The sequence below is a fragment of the Vidua macroura genome, chromosome 5 (genome assembly GCF_024509145.1).
Source record: "Vidua macroura isolate BioBank_ID:100142 chromosome 5, ASM2450914v1, whole genome shotgun sequence".
NCBI lineage: Eukaryota > Metazoa > Chordata > Aves > Passeriformes > Viduidae > Vidua > Vidua macroura.
In genome coordinates, this window is record NC_071575.1 from 59,866,494 (window position 1) to 59,879,570 (window position 13,077).

Below are 13,077 nucleotides of genomic sequence, written 5' to 3' on the forward strand. Positions count from 1 at the left end.
AGGATGCACGTGCAATGGTAGCAGTGTTTGTGTTGGCAGTCACTTCAAAGGAACTTGGCATTACCCTATTTTCCAGCCTTAATTCCATGAAAGGAGGAGTACAAAAAGCAAGGATTCTTATCACTAGTGATTAGGGAAGAAACCAGCTGTTTGGGTTTGAGTTAGTCTGATAATCTCATTTAACCAAATTATGTACGTTGAAATGCTGTGGAGTTTGAGATATGCAAATCCATCATAGGTCCTGCAGCCAGGGAGAAGGGAAGGTCTTGCATTTGATGTGCTTGGAGAAGTATATGTGCAATTTTTGGCGATGAAATTTGCTAGAAAATTGAGAACAAGTCCAGATTCAGCGATGGAGGAGGATTTAGACCAGCCTTTGGAGGTATATCAGTGAGGAGTACACTGGCTGGCATGAATCCAGACCTTTCAGCTGACCACAAACCCTCTGTGACATCACTGTAGCTGAGCTTTTTTACCTGATCTCTCTGAACTGCCATCCCACCCAGGGACATGCCCCTTTCCCCCAGTTTTGTGCCGAGGCAATTAAGCGGGTGACTTCTCCTGGGCACGTGCCTTGTTCCCGACCCTTCCCAGCCATCACTGCCCTGCTGCGGTGCCGCAAGTTATGGCAGCAGTGGCCGGGCAAAAAGGCACAAAGCCAAGCGGCTCCTACAAACTCTTGCTCTCCGGAGCCACCCGTGGCATTTGCCCGCTCGCCATGGCTGCGTCACCGGCCGCGGGTGTGACGTCACCGCCGCCCGGCCAGCGCCGGCATTGCGTCATGCGCAGGGACAGAGGGACCCTGGTGCTGTGGTGACACCTGCTGGGCCGGCAGGAACATCACCGGGCTTTGTCCCGGCCGAGACACAGCGGGGAAGGGCTCTGGATTTCTGCCTCCACCTGTCCCTGATTCACCCACGGGTTGTGGAGAATGATGTTACTCACCAGAGTTGCCCAAAAGTCAGCCAGCAGTGTAACCCATAGTTAACCTAACTCATAGTTAGTTCTGGTTTCAGTCATTAATATCTATGTAATTAAAGATCCTTAGGATATGGAAATACAAAGTGTTTGTTTCTGGAAGAGAGTTGGTGACAATGATTTTGACTTATTTGTGCTTCAGCTACATGTGTTTCATCCAAACCAAGTGTTAGCAGAGCTTTCACATCCCACCAACTCACCATGTAAATTGTGTCATGTAAACATCTAAATACAATTCTGGATATCCAGTTCTTGGCAGAGAGGAGTAAGACAGGAAAGGGAGAACAGGCTTCATGGGAGAGCTCAAGGTGGTGTGCCAGAGCTGCCTCTCAGCTGCCTACCAGGTTTTGAGCTGAGGCTTTGCCAGAGATGAGCAGACAGCTTGGATTAAGGAGCTCACATGGGAGCTGAGGTCTCCAAACACTTTTCAAACTTGCCCTTGCTGGGGGTTAGAGCTAGGGGTGCCCAGAAAAACTCACCTATCCAGGGGTGCCACATGGACCAGTGAAGCTTCTGACATCTTCAGGACGCTAACACCTACACACAAGGGTGGCCTGAAATTGTCCCTGTGGGACTAAGTAAGCACTGCTTGAGAGGGTGGCTGCTGATGCTGGGGCTGGTTCACACGTCCTGACTTCTATAATCTTCCAGCAATGTGAATCTTGACGACTCCCTTGTAATTTCCCTTGTAATTTCAAATTTTTCATCTTGCTGACTTCATTTTCTACAAAATGTTTCCCTTCCTTGTACCCAACACTACCCATGCTTTTATCAAACCTTTCTGTAAGCCCTGCAATATCCCTTCTCTCTGCTCAAATGGCTACATTTGAGGAACATAACAACTTTATTTCTCCTGCTGTGTGAATCAGATAACCATCACCAGTGCAAAGCTCTGCATGAGTGATACCAGGAATACTGAGCCAGCCATGTGTGTTGCTGGGCATCAGATGGAAGCCTAGCCTTTTTCTTCAAACCATCTGCTTTTGTGCAGCCACCTTTGCTTCACAGCTTCTCAGGTAAAAGTCTTTGAAAACTCTTAAATGAAATCTACTGTCACTTCAGTTATTAGACACAATGGGATATCTATGACAGAATATTATCTGCCAGAATATTACCATTAGCATGGTAAAACTCAGCACCCTCAGAGCACCAGCGGATTGCTGGTGGGATGGCTTCTATTCAAGCTCATAAGATAATAATTATCCTTGGATTTATTATCACAGACAGGCACAGTCCAGGACAAATTATTAAATTCAGATGTAAAGATCCTAGTAAAGATATTAGCAAAAGGGATACAGCAAATATTATCAACTTCAGTAAAAGAAATCAAATGGTTATGAAACCATTATAAATACTTTTCCAGTAACATGAGAAAATGATCAAGTTATACTGTATTCAAAGAAAAGAATGAAAAGCATACTGGTGGAACTGCATGCTGACTTATGGGAAATGATATTTTAAAAAGGAGATGCCACAGTTTCTGATGAACAGTACGAAGTTAAATGGTATGCAGCCAGCAATACTAGTTACCTTCAATACTAGACTTTTCTGGAGCAAATTTAATTTTTAAAGAAACATCCATCTCTAAGTTGAAAGATAAAATTTCAAAATGTTTGGCCTCTATTAATAAGTTTCAAATATATTTAGAATAATACCAATGCCCCAAAAAGCCTCCTTGGATAAAAAGACTTTCAGAAATTCTGTGTGGGTATGTAGAAGGATGAGCTCTTCACCTTTGAAGTTGTTGGTAGCACGGCCCTCCCTGCCTCCCATCCTTAGTCACTGGCCATGGGAGATGGACTGTATTTGCTAAGGTGCAGATGTTCTTGGCCCTTCACTGGTTAGGAAGAAGTCCCAAATACCACTGAGGGCACAATAACTTATTTCTATCAGTTAGAGCTGGAACTCACCGGGAGCCTCAGTGCAAGGAACTGGTGGGAAATCTGTTTCTTCAGCACTCACTTGGTGGAGTTATGGTGAAGAAAAGTCTGCTGTATACTTTGTTTTGTCCTAAAGAAAAGAAAGAGAGAGGAAAACAGAGAAGCTGGTTGTTTCCCTTTAGAAAGAGAAAACATCTGACATTTGGTTGGAGTGGTGTTACTTGCTGACATGTTCAGCCAAAGACTTTCCACAAGGCCATTCTCCTGCCTTCAGTCTGTTCCTGCTAGACAAGGGGACAGTGCTGGCACATAAGTTGTCCCATGTGGGGGAACAGCTCTTACTGTATTCAGCCACTCTGCAGTGATGGGAGACCAGAGAGCTGGGCCAAAGGCAGGAGAGTTCTGCCTGTTACACTAGTGAAGCTGATGACTTCTCTGTTGCTGCTGCTTTCAGTGACCTCCAAAGTATCTATCAGGAGAAGGAGGAAATCTATGCACAGAGCTGGGATTAAGGCATCAGTGATGTAGAACAGGCATCTAGGAAATAAATTACTCACAGGAACTAGGCAGGGATGTAACACAGACAGGGAATATCTTGTGCTCACAGCCTTGTGGTGACAAATGAAAAGAATTCAGATGAGAACCTTTTAGACTATGATGAAGGAATATATCACTGTGCAATGAAGAGGGCATATTTCCATCCCTTTTCAGTCAGTTGTGTTATTACTGTTTGTCTGATGTTTGTTTTATGACAGGTAGCTTGTTTATGGTTTGTATTCAATGGGTTGGCTTTCTTGCATGTGCTCCTACAGCCACGTGTCACATAACCAAATCCTTTTATTAAGTTATTCAGTGTTAATAAAATAACCTTGGCATTATTGGAGTCTTTGCAGACAGCTAGCCAGCTGCTAACAGCAATCTACAAATATGTACACTGCAGCTGTCTAGCATTAACTGAAGCATGGTTTCCCTAAGAGGGAAGGCCCTAAGAGTGGCCTTATTTTCAGAGCAACACTCAGTGTAGGGAGGTTTACTGTGCACAGATGAATGGTCTGGAACACATCTGCCTGTCCTGGCACACAGGATACCTGATTCCAGGATCTTCCTGTGTTTCCCACAGGTAACCAGAGTGAACATCTGTACAGCCCATGGTTGGCCCACATTCTGTCAAAAAATCTTTAGGGAAGTGACAGACATCTATCTGTTCAGAATGGTAGGTCTTTTGTTCTCCCTTTGCTTTATATTGATAGTGATCTCCATTTGTCTTGGGTGAAATGTGATTAATCTCTCATTACTGGCACTTAATATTTTTTCTGCTTGTAGTGGATACAGAAGAATTCCTTTGTGTCAACTCAGTACACCTAATGTTTAGAAAATGGAGGAGGAGCACATGTACGTCAGTGCCTGTGGAAATCCAAGAATGCAATCCTGGATCATGCACACTATCAGCTTTAGTGTATTTTCAACACAAATTCAGAGCATCTGAAACTAGAATGCCCCTTTTCTCTTTAACTGAAAATTCATTAATTTTCTATAGGTGTTTCAGATCTCACTTAGACAGTATGTGATTACATCCTTCACTTGCTGCAATAGGACAGGACAAGTTGGATATTTTTCTCAGCCTTATAGATTTCTATTTTCTCATGGTAAACTACTTTGTTCAGCAGGTACCACCTTATAGTAACATATTCCCAGTTGAAACTGGTTATGGTAAGATTCTAATTTTCTTCTTTTTTCCCCCTTTCTAATTATAGTCTTTGAGGCCTGCTTATGGGTTACATAAGTGATGACAGATGTCTTTTTCCAGTATTTATTCCTTTTAAAATTAATAAGTGCAAAGTTTGTAAACAAAAATCACAAGTTCCTTTATAGGATTTAGTTTTCACATGCCAGAGGGGACCTCCGGGCCTCTGTCTCCACCGCGCTTCCCACCCTCAAACTAGGCCACCTTGTTGCAGTATCCTTCAGAACTATAATTTTATCTAGCCCTGTAATTATTATTTTCATCATCCCCAATACAGCAACTGCCACTTATGTACCTGGAGGAGGATTGGCATCTCCAGGCTATCCTCTGAGTTTAATCTTGGGGAGACAACCAAGCTTCTCACTAGCACATCTAGGCCAAGGCCTGATCCTGTGGTGGGATTTCTTTTAATAGTACTTGTTAGATTATTTTTAACCATGAATTTGTCTAATTATTCTTTGGATCATGTAAGCTTTTGAAACCCATGGTATCTTGTAATTACTTCCACAGCTCAATTATGCACTACATAGAAGAGTGTCTCTTGTTTGCCACCTGAGAATTTGATTTTTCACCTTCTAGATTTTGTATTACAAGAAACAGCAGACAACCGTTCCCCATTTTTCTTCTCGTAAGCATGTTTTTCACAGGCTAGAAGTCTAAGCACCCGACCCTTGTACAGAATTGTTTCTTTACCATGTTAAATTGTTTCTTTAGCATGTTAAATTGTTTCTTTACCATGTTAACTTTCATACTCAAAACTTTTCTAGGACTAGGTGGCAAGAAATGACATGGTTTGGTGGCAGGTGAAAGAAAACTGAAAAAGGGGACAAAGAAGAAAATGAAAATGGATTGAAAGCAGAAGGAACTGCATGCCAGGGGAACATTATATGGAGAGGAAATGAAAGATGAATGGGGGTTGTTTGGGTTAAAAAATGAGGCATTAGCTTGACAGAGAGAAGTAGTAGCTGAAAAGGGTATTGATGCACATAATGAAATAAGGATGACCCCAAAACCCTTGAGAATGGTGGGAGCAATTTCTTCAGGTGATGATTTGTCGGGGTAGCTGTACTAAGGGTGCAGCAGTAGTTACAGTCCGTGTCTCTTCTCAAAAATAATGAGGTGAAACTTTAGAAGTTGCTGATGCCAATTCTCACACTGTTGATGGGGAGAGAGACGGAATCTGAGTGCTGCAGCCAGAGTGGTGCTGGTTCTTCTTTTTTCTGCCTCTCTTTACCTGAGTGTTAGAGGAGGAGAACATACAGAAAGCAGCTAGGAGCACAACTTTTTGTTCATTCAGAGTACCTGGCCTACAGGGCAAAACCAAGAGCATGAAGCCAATTCTACAGCTGACCACTATCACAGACAGACTTTCAACCTATTCAGTCTTTTTATTCAGTACTTCTCCCAGCTCAAAAAATTTGACTCCCAGCTCAGCTTCTTTGCTGGTAAGAGCTGTTGCAAAGGAAAGGAAGAGAGTGGGCCTGCCTCTCCTTCCCTTGGGAGCTGCTTTTAAGTTAAAGCTCTTCTGCCTGCCGCTAAGTCTGCACTTCCTCTCAAACCTTCTTCTTCTGACCTGGACTATGCCACCCTGGTTTGACTTGGCTTCCTAACTTGGCCTCAGACCTGATTCGTCACTACAGACCTCCTGGCTGATCAGTGGCCTGAGGCTGACCCTGATCACTGCCTCCAGACCTGCTCCTGATCTGGACTCACCAACACAACTTCCTGACACCCGTGGGTGAGGCAGTACTCCTGCCTGTGTTGTCACCCTCAGCTCCCGTGGTCCATGCCTTCCCTGGTGGAGCAGCCTGCCTGTACAGCTCCCAGTATTGTTCCTGTCACCTTACAGAGCTCTGCATTTCAAATGCAGAAACTGTTAAGCTTGATGAAGTATATCTCCATGTCAGCTAAGCCTGGACAGGAAAGAGGGGTTTTGTCCTGAAGATATTTTCAAAACTCCAAAACACCTTATCTGGTAAATTGATAATTAAAATTCTGACATAGATGTCAGAATTTTCAGAATAGTTATTTTGGTGATAAATTTAAAGCAAGCAACAGCTCAGGGCTTACAACACTTTTGGGAGACTATGGCTTATGTTTTTCTACCAGTGCTTGATTAGTCAGCTCTACAGAAGGCAGTAGTACTAATGAATTATACTAAAGGAATCCTACACTGTATTAGCCGTAGTTTGAGACAAGTGGGTTGAGTGATACTGAGAGAGTTAAAGTCAAGCATGGATGTGCCAGATAACCAGTAGCTCTATATCCAAAGGCAGTCTCTGCCTTGGTGAGCTGGACTTTTTTTGTTGTTGTTCTTTTTGTTTTGATGTTGGTTCAAATTATATGCAAATAGAGATTATGCCTGGCAACCATTTCCAGCAATGGTTTGTTATCAGTAATTCTTACACCAGCCCTGGAGTCTCAGCCTTTCAGTTTTCTCTATTGTTTTCTAATTTATTTTTCATTTGCTATTGTATGTGGCCTGTACATAACAAGATCTACATCTTACCCTCTTTGTAACTAAATTGTTTAATTCTACAAACATTGTGGGATAAAACAGAACACGCAGCAAGCAAAGCAAACCTGTATTGTAGGATATTGTACTATATTAGTCAGTGGGAGGAAGTGGTGCTTTTGGAAACACCATCTCATTTTGGCAGGAAGCAAATGGACAAGAATTTCAGTGATTCAGCTTTCAGACAGGGAGGAACAACCAGGAAGAATCTGGATTAGGAAGAAGCTAGAAAAGGAATGGAGAATATAAAGAATATGAAAAGGAAGATGATTCCGGTGCATGTAACATGTAATGTTGAGGATAAATGTGGTATTTCTCTGTTATGACATGTCCAATCCATTGCTACAGACCAGAGACACCAGTCTTTGTTTCAGACAAAACCTGAGGTTAGCCTTTGGCATCTTCATTTACACTTCTAAATAATGATCACTTTTTCCAAAGTGATGGGCCATTTGCAGTTCTCACTGCCTGCAAAGGAAAAATGAATAGCTCAGGCCATGAATTGCAAATGCCGAACACTAAGCAGGTCCCTCCAGACAATGCATTGGGACTTTAACTTTGAGTTCCCAGTGTTGAAAGCTTACGACTCAAAATGCAGATGTAAGAGAATGCTAATAGACAGTGAAAATTCTGGCTTAATTATATGGCTTTAATTAAACCAATAGTAACCCGTATGTGGATTCTCTTAAATGGGAGCAACAATGGCTCACTGAGCTTAAACTGAATAATAGCTTGTATAAACTAAACCAAACAAACTGGAGTAAGTGACCACACTAGGGCTTACCATGGGTTTAATTAAGTCAGTAAAAGATTGAACCACTACCATTTCTTATTTGGAGGAGCGTTCCAAAGATAGCTGAGGGGAATGGGGATCAAATATAGATGATTTGTTAACTTTGACTACTTTTTGACTTTACAATGGAAGTTTGGGTCACTTGTATATTTTGAAAAATATTTAATTCAATTGCTGGTTGATAACGCTTGTATATGTCTCTGTGACAACAAACACATTAAAACACCACTGCATTTCTGAAAGATAATCTTAAAATTCTGCTAAATAAGCAACTCATCCACCTGGAGCTATTGCAGGTTGACCGAGGATGAATGAACTCGCCTCTTTTGTACAGAGCCTTTATAATAATGCAGATCATGTGCAGGGTCAGAACCTCAGCTAGTATCTGTCGTTGTGCCTGTATTAAAATGAAGGGTATCTATAGCTACAAAGAATCTTTGATTTTAAAACGTGCAATCTAAAAGCCCAGTTCTCAAGGTATGATCAATCTATTTTTATTCTTTCTTTGTAGCAATGTTATCGAAAATGGTCAAAATAATTAATGTGTTCAAATTATCCAGTTTTGATATTTATTGTCTGCTGGCTGAATTCACAAGAATTTAAAAATGATTATAAGAAATACTGTGAACCAAGTGCTATGGAACTATAAATTATTAGAATATTTGGGGAAGTTTATATAAATCACACTTGAGGTGTTTTGAATTGAATCTATTTTGAATAACATAAAAAATACTTTCAAGGAAAAGAAAATGGTACCGCTAAAACTAATATGGCAGACTTCTAGCAGGTGTAAGTCGGGGCAAGATCTCAGTGTAGTAAAGATATTCAGCTCATGTGATGTGAGGTAAGGCGGCAAACTCCACGCTCCCTACGCCAGGTCTGTGCCGGCTCCCAGCGCTGCAACCAAACCGCAGGGGCCACCAAACCCCCTGCGGCGGGGACAGAGGGCCCTTGCCAGGAGCAAGGGAGCTGGGCGGAGATAAGCCTTCCAGGCTTTTGAAGCCCTGCCTAACTCGGAGAACAAAAGAGAGATTCAAAAGGAGGTGTTAATGCTAACAGCTAAATCTACATAATAATTGGCTGCTTGCAACTTTCACTGAAACAGAGAAATCAAGACCTTTTCCACCTAAAGTGTCTAAAGCTCTCCCTCCTCTCCCCTGTGAAAGTGTCGAAGACGACATGAAAAAAAAATTAAAAAACGGGTTCTGTCTCTTTCCATTAAAACAAACACAGCGGGCAGTAGGTTTTGCAAGACTCATTTGGACAAAGAAAACAAATAAGAAAGAGCCTGACTAAGACATAGTCCAATGACACAGTAAAGCTGCTGTAACTATTTAATAAAGCCACATCCATATGACATACAAAGCTGAGCTAGTATCAACTCCCTCGCTCTAATTCATTCAAAGCATTTGGAAGGGTAACTTTTCTCCATGGACTTTATACTGGATCACGTATTGTCTCCTCCCTAAGCCAGCATAAAACATGAATCTAATATAAACATTGCATTGTATCCTGTGGCAAGTTGTCCTGTCAGCTCATCTGGTAATACACAAATCTGGTAGGAAGGAAAATGGCAGCACAAAAAGAATTAATGAATTGACATGCTCATCCACATGATAACACGAAATAAGATTTAATTAATACGGTTTTAAAATAATTGGTACTAGGCTTTGAAAATTGTCTGGTTTGAGACAAGGGAATGGAATTCACACTTGTTTTAACAGTGATGGTACTTTAAATAGAGTGCCTAGGGAAACAATGTAATCAGTACTACAAAATGACATGATCTGTGATGGGTGGGAACCATGTTCTTGAGCAACATATTTCTTACACTGGAATTATATTCAAGAATCCGAGGAAGGTTAGGGAAAGAGAGTGAGAATCTTGCAAACACTGACAGTTACTTCTCCAGTTATATTGTTCCTTACTTCCTTTCCTAGCCTTTGGCTTACAGCCTTTCTGAGCCCACGGCTTTCATGTACAAGAGCTATTGATGGATATTTTCTTCCAAACATGTCTAATACTTTTGAATGGTGTGCTCTCTAATGACTGCAAATGTACTGGGGTATATTTTTCCATTTTGGAATCCACAACTGAAAAATGAGTTCCACAAACTAATTACGAGTCATATGGGGGGAAATACCCCCCCCCCAAAACAAAACAAAACAAACAAACAAAAAAAAAACCCGAAGCCAACACATGTTTTTTGGGTCATTTAAAGTTTTCTGCTTTATAGCTTCATGTGCTCCCCTGTCATTCTTGGATTATGAAAATTAAGACATAAAAATTTCTTACCTGCTGTCTTTGTACTATCACAATTTTATAAACCTTTATCATATTCTTCTTCAGCCATCTGTTTTTTCAAGATGAAGAGTCTTAGCCTATTTAATCTCTTTTCATAGAGAAGCTGTTCCATATTTCTGCTCATGCTGGTTGCCCTTTTTTGTATCACTGCTGTTTTCTTTTAGAGATGGTAAGACTAGACATGCACAGTATTCAAGATTTTTGGAGGCACAATGGACTCGTACTCAGCAGAATGCTGTCTTCTGGTTTTTTTCTATCCCTTCCATAGTGATTCCTAACACCCTTTCCATTTTTTACTGCAGCTGTGATTTCTACAGACAGTGATTCCATGATTCTTTTTTCTCCCTTATAACTGATTGAGAAATAATTATTGTAAATTATTTGCTTTTGTCTCTCTTCTGAAGTATTTTCAGAAATTTTGCCAATACTTGTCTGGGCACTTCTCAGGCCTAGGAACTTGATGACTATTGGGTAACATCTGAAGTTTAGTTGTGAATGCAATGTGGAGTTATGCTTGCATCGCCATAACAAACTTTCCTGAAAATATGCTAAAGGCATTTGGGAACCAAATTAACTGAAGCAGGCTGCCAGTTAATGCAACCTCTCAAGAGCAAAAGTAAAGATACTAGGAAAGAGTATTTCCCTTTGAAGACATTGGACAGTAAGACTGCTCTTGCTAACCTAGATGAGCCTGAGTATGTTGAAGGAAAAGTCCTGTCAGCAGAAGTGATGTGACTAAATATCCAGGGTTTAAGGGCTCATCAGCAAGACTCAAAACTGTGTGATCATTTGTACAGATAAAATTGTTAGCATTTAAAATAATTAGCAGTTACCAGTGGGTTTTTTTGGTACCAGTCAGGCAACGTTAAAGAAAATAGTATCTGTATTGTGCAGCAATTAGTGTACCACTTTCTCAATTGGTACTTTGTTCTTCCTTCTTGAGAATTCAATACAGAAAAGAAATTCCAACAAATAATTGGAAACAAAGATTACAGGGTCTTTTTTACTCTTCTCTGTTCCAATGTGGACATTTCCTGCATTTTTAGAATAATGATTGTTAGAAGATCTATGGAAAATTGAGTCTATACATCTTAGTCAAGCCATTTTGATCTACTTCTTCATTTTATTCATCTATTAAGGAAAGGCAATATTTACTTACATAACTCAAGATTACTGTGAGTGATAATTAATACTTACAAGAAGTAGTATGATTGAAATGAAGAACTATGCACTTCCAAAGGACTATTAATTTTATTATTATTGTTATTACTGTAATGAGCTATTGGAAATTACTAAAAGGCAATTACCATGGATTTTCTTGAGATTACTTGTAGGGTATTAAAAGAAGAGTGTTACACTGCAGAAAACTCATAATGAAGTTGTAAAAGTGAGATTACATCCCATACCTTAAAAGGGTATTGTCCACCCATTAAGCTACAAAGTAAAAATAATTAATAAGTACTACATGATAAAATGTGCTGATCTTTCTTTTCAGTTGCAGTTGTAGTGATTCATTTACTGCTTGCTTGAGAAGCTTCTCCCCCTCTGCCTCAATGATTTTTGAGTCATATGCCAGAAATGTTTGTAATTTTGGGAAAATATTATGGTCAATGGGCAACTGGGTTTCTGCAGATTAACGAGGACCCATTTGCCAGCTGAGCTGCTGAATTACAGCTGCCTCCACCGAGAATGTGAGCCCAGGGCAGCTTCTGTGGTCCAGCCTGTGGTCCTTAGGTGATGAACCTCTCCTAAGCCGTGGTGATCCCATAGCCAGAGTGTGACCAACAGCAGCACAACTGGATCAGGAGATGCCTATCCCTGGTGCTGCCAGCTCCGGGCTCTTGTCCTCTGCTTTATAGGACACCTCCTTCAGTTAAATCAATCTGGCTACATGACTACATGCTAAAGTACGCTGTGGAATGGATCCCATTAAAAACAGCTCTAATGCCATCATTTTGGGAAAGGTTGCTTTTTAAAAAATGGGTCATTTACAAAGCTGGTTTAGAATATGGCTGTACCTCGAGACTGTCCCCATGAAAATTTAAAATAGCTTTGTTAATATCCACTTTAAATGGCTATTTGGATTAATATTCTTGAGTTTCCCACGAACATAAGTTGAATTATCCTGTGAAGAAAATTAATTCATTTTCACTGGCAGTAAGGAATAACTTCTTATGCAGAATTTCTGCCTCTTACTTGACTGAATTTCTAGACATTCCAATTTAGGTTCTTGATGAGTTGAGAATAAAAGATTTCCCTATTCTAATCTGAAAGATTAATTACAGAGCAAAGACTGTCTATGAAGAAAAATGTTATTCCTCTCCCTTTACTCATGCTGAGAGAAAGTAATTAGTTAGGGGTCTAATCAAACTCCAGATAGGATTTGCACAGTAGGTTAAACCACCTCTGCCCTTGCTGTTCTGGGTGCTGGAAAGAGCTCTGGTATAAGTGCAGCAATCCAGGAACATAGCAAGACACTCTGCCAGGAATCTGAAGTATTGGGAAAGCATGATCCAGAGGGACAGGGGACTTCCCAACAGCTGACAAAATTGTGCTGCAAAAGCTGCAAGTGTAGCAGTGCCATGCAGGTAATGCCTTGCTGTGGACTCAGCAAGGTGGTGACTCTCACAACGGGCTCAACCAACCCACGTTTTTACTGCTTCATTTGGGATATGCTTTGTTGGGATATCAAGCCAATCCCAGTGATGCAGTAAATATCTCAGTGTTGACAGAAAGTAGCTTGGGAGAAAAGGATCGGGGGTCTTGGTGGATACCAGGATAAACAAGAGCCAGCAACGTGCACTTGCCACAAGGAAGGTGAACATTATCCTGGGCTGCACTAGGCAAAGTGTTGCCTGCAGCT

General features: G+C 40.9%; 1 long non-coding RNA gene across 1 annotated transcript; it reads left to right on the forward strand.

Annotated features, from left to right (window-relative positions):
- The first annotated feature begins 833 nt into the window (after positions 1-833).
- Positions 834-4,240, forward strand: LOC128807484 (uncharacterized). The gene is made up of 4 exons (XR_008437171.1): positions 834-960; positions 1,848-1,994; positions 3,979-4,071; positions 4,182-4,240. It is a non-coding gene; the product is annotated as an uncharacterized LOC128807484 (long non-coding RNA).
- The last annotated feature ends 8,837 nt before the right edge of the window (positions 4,241-13,077 follow it).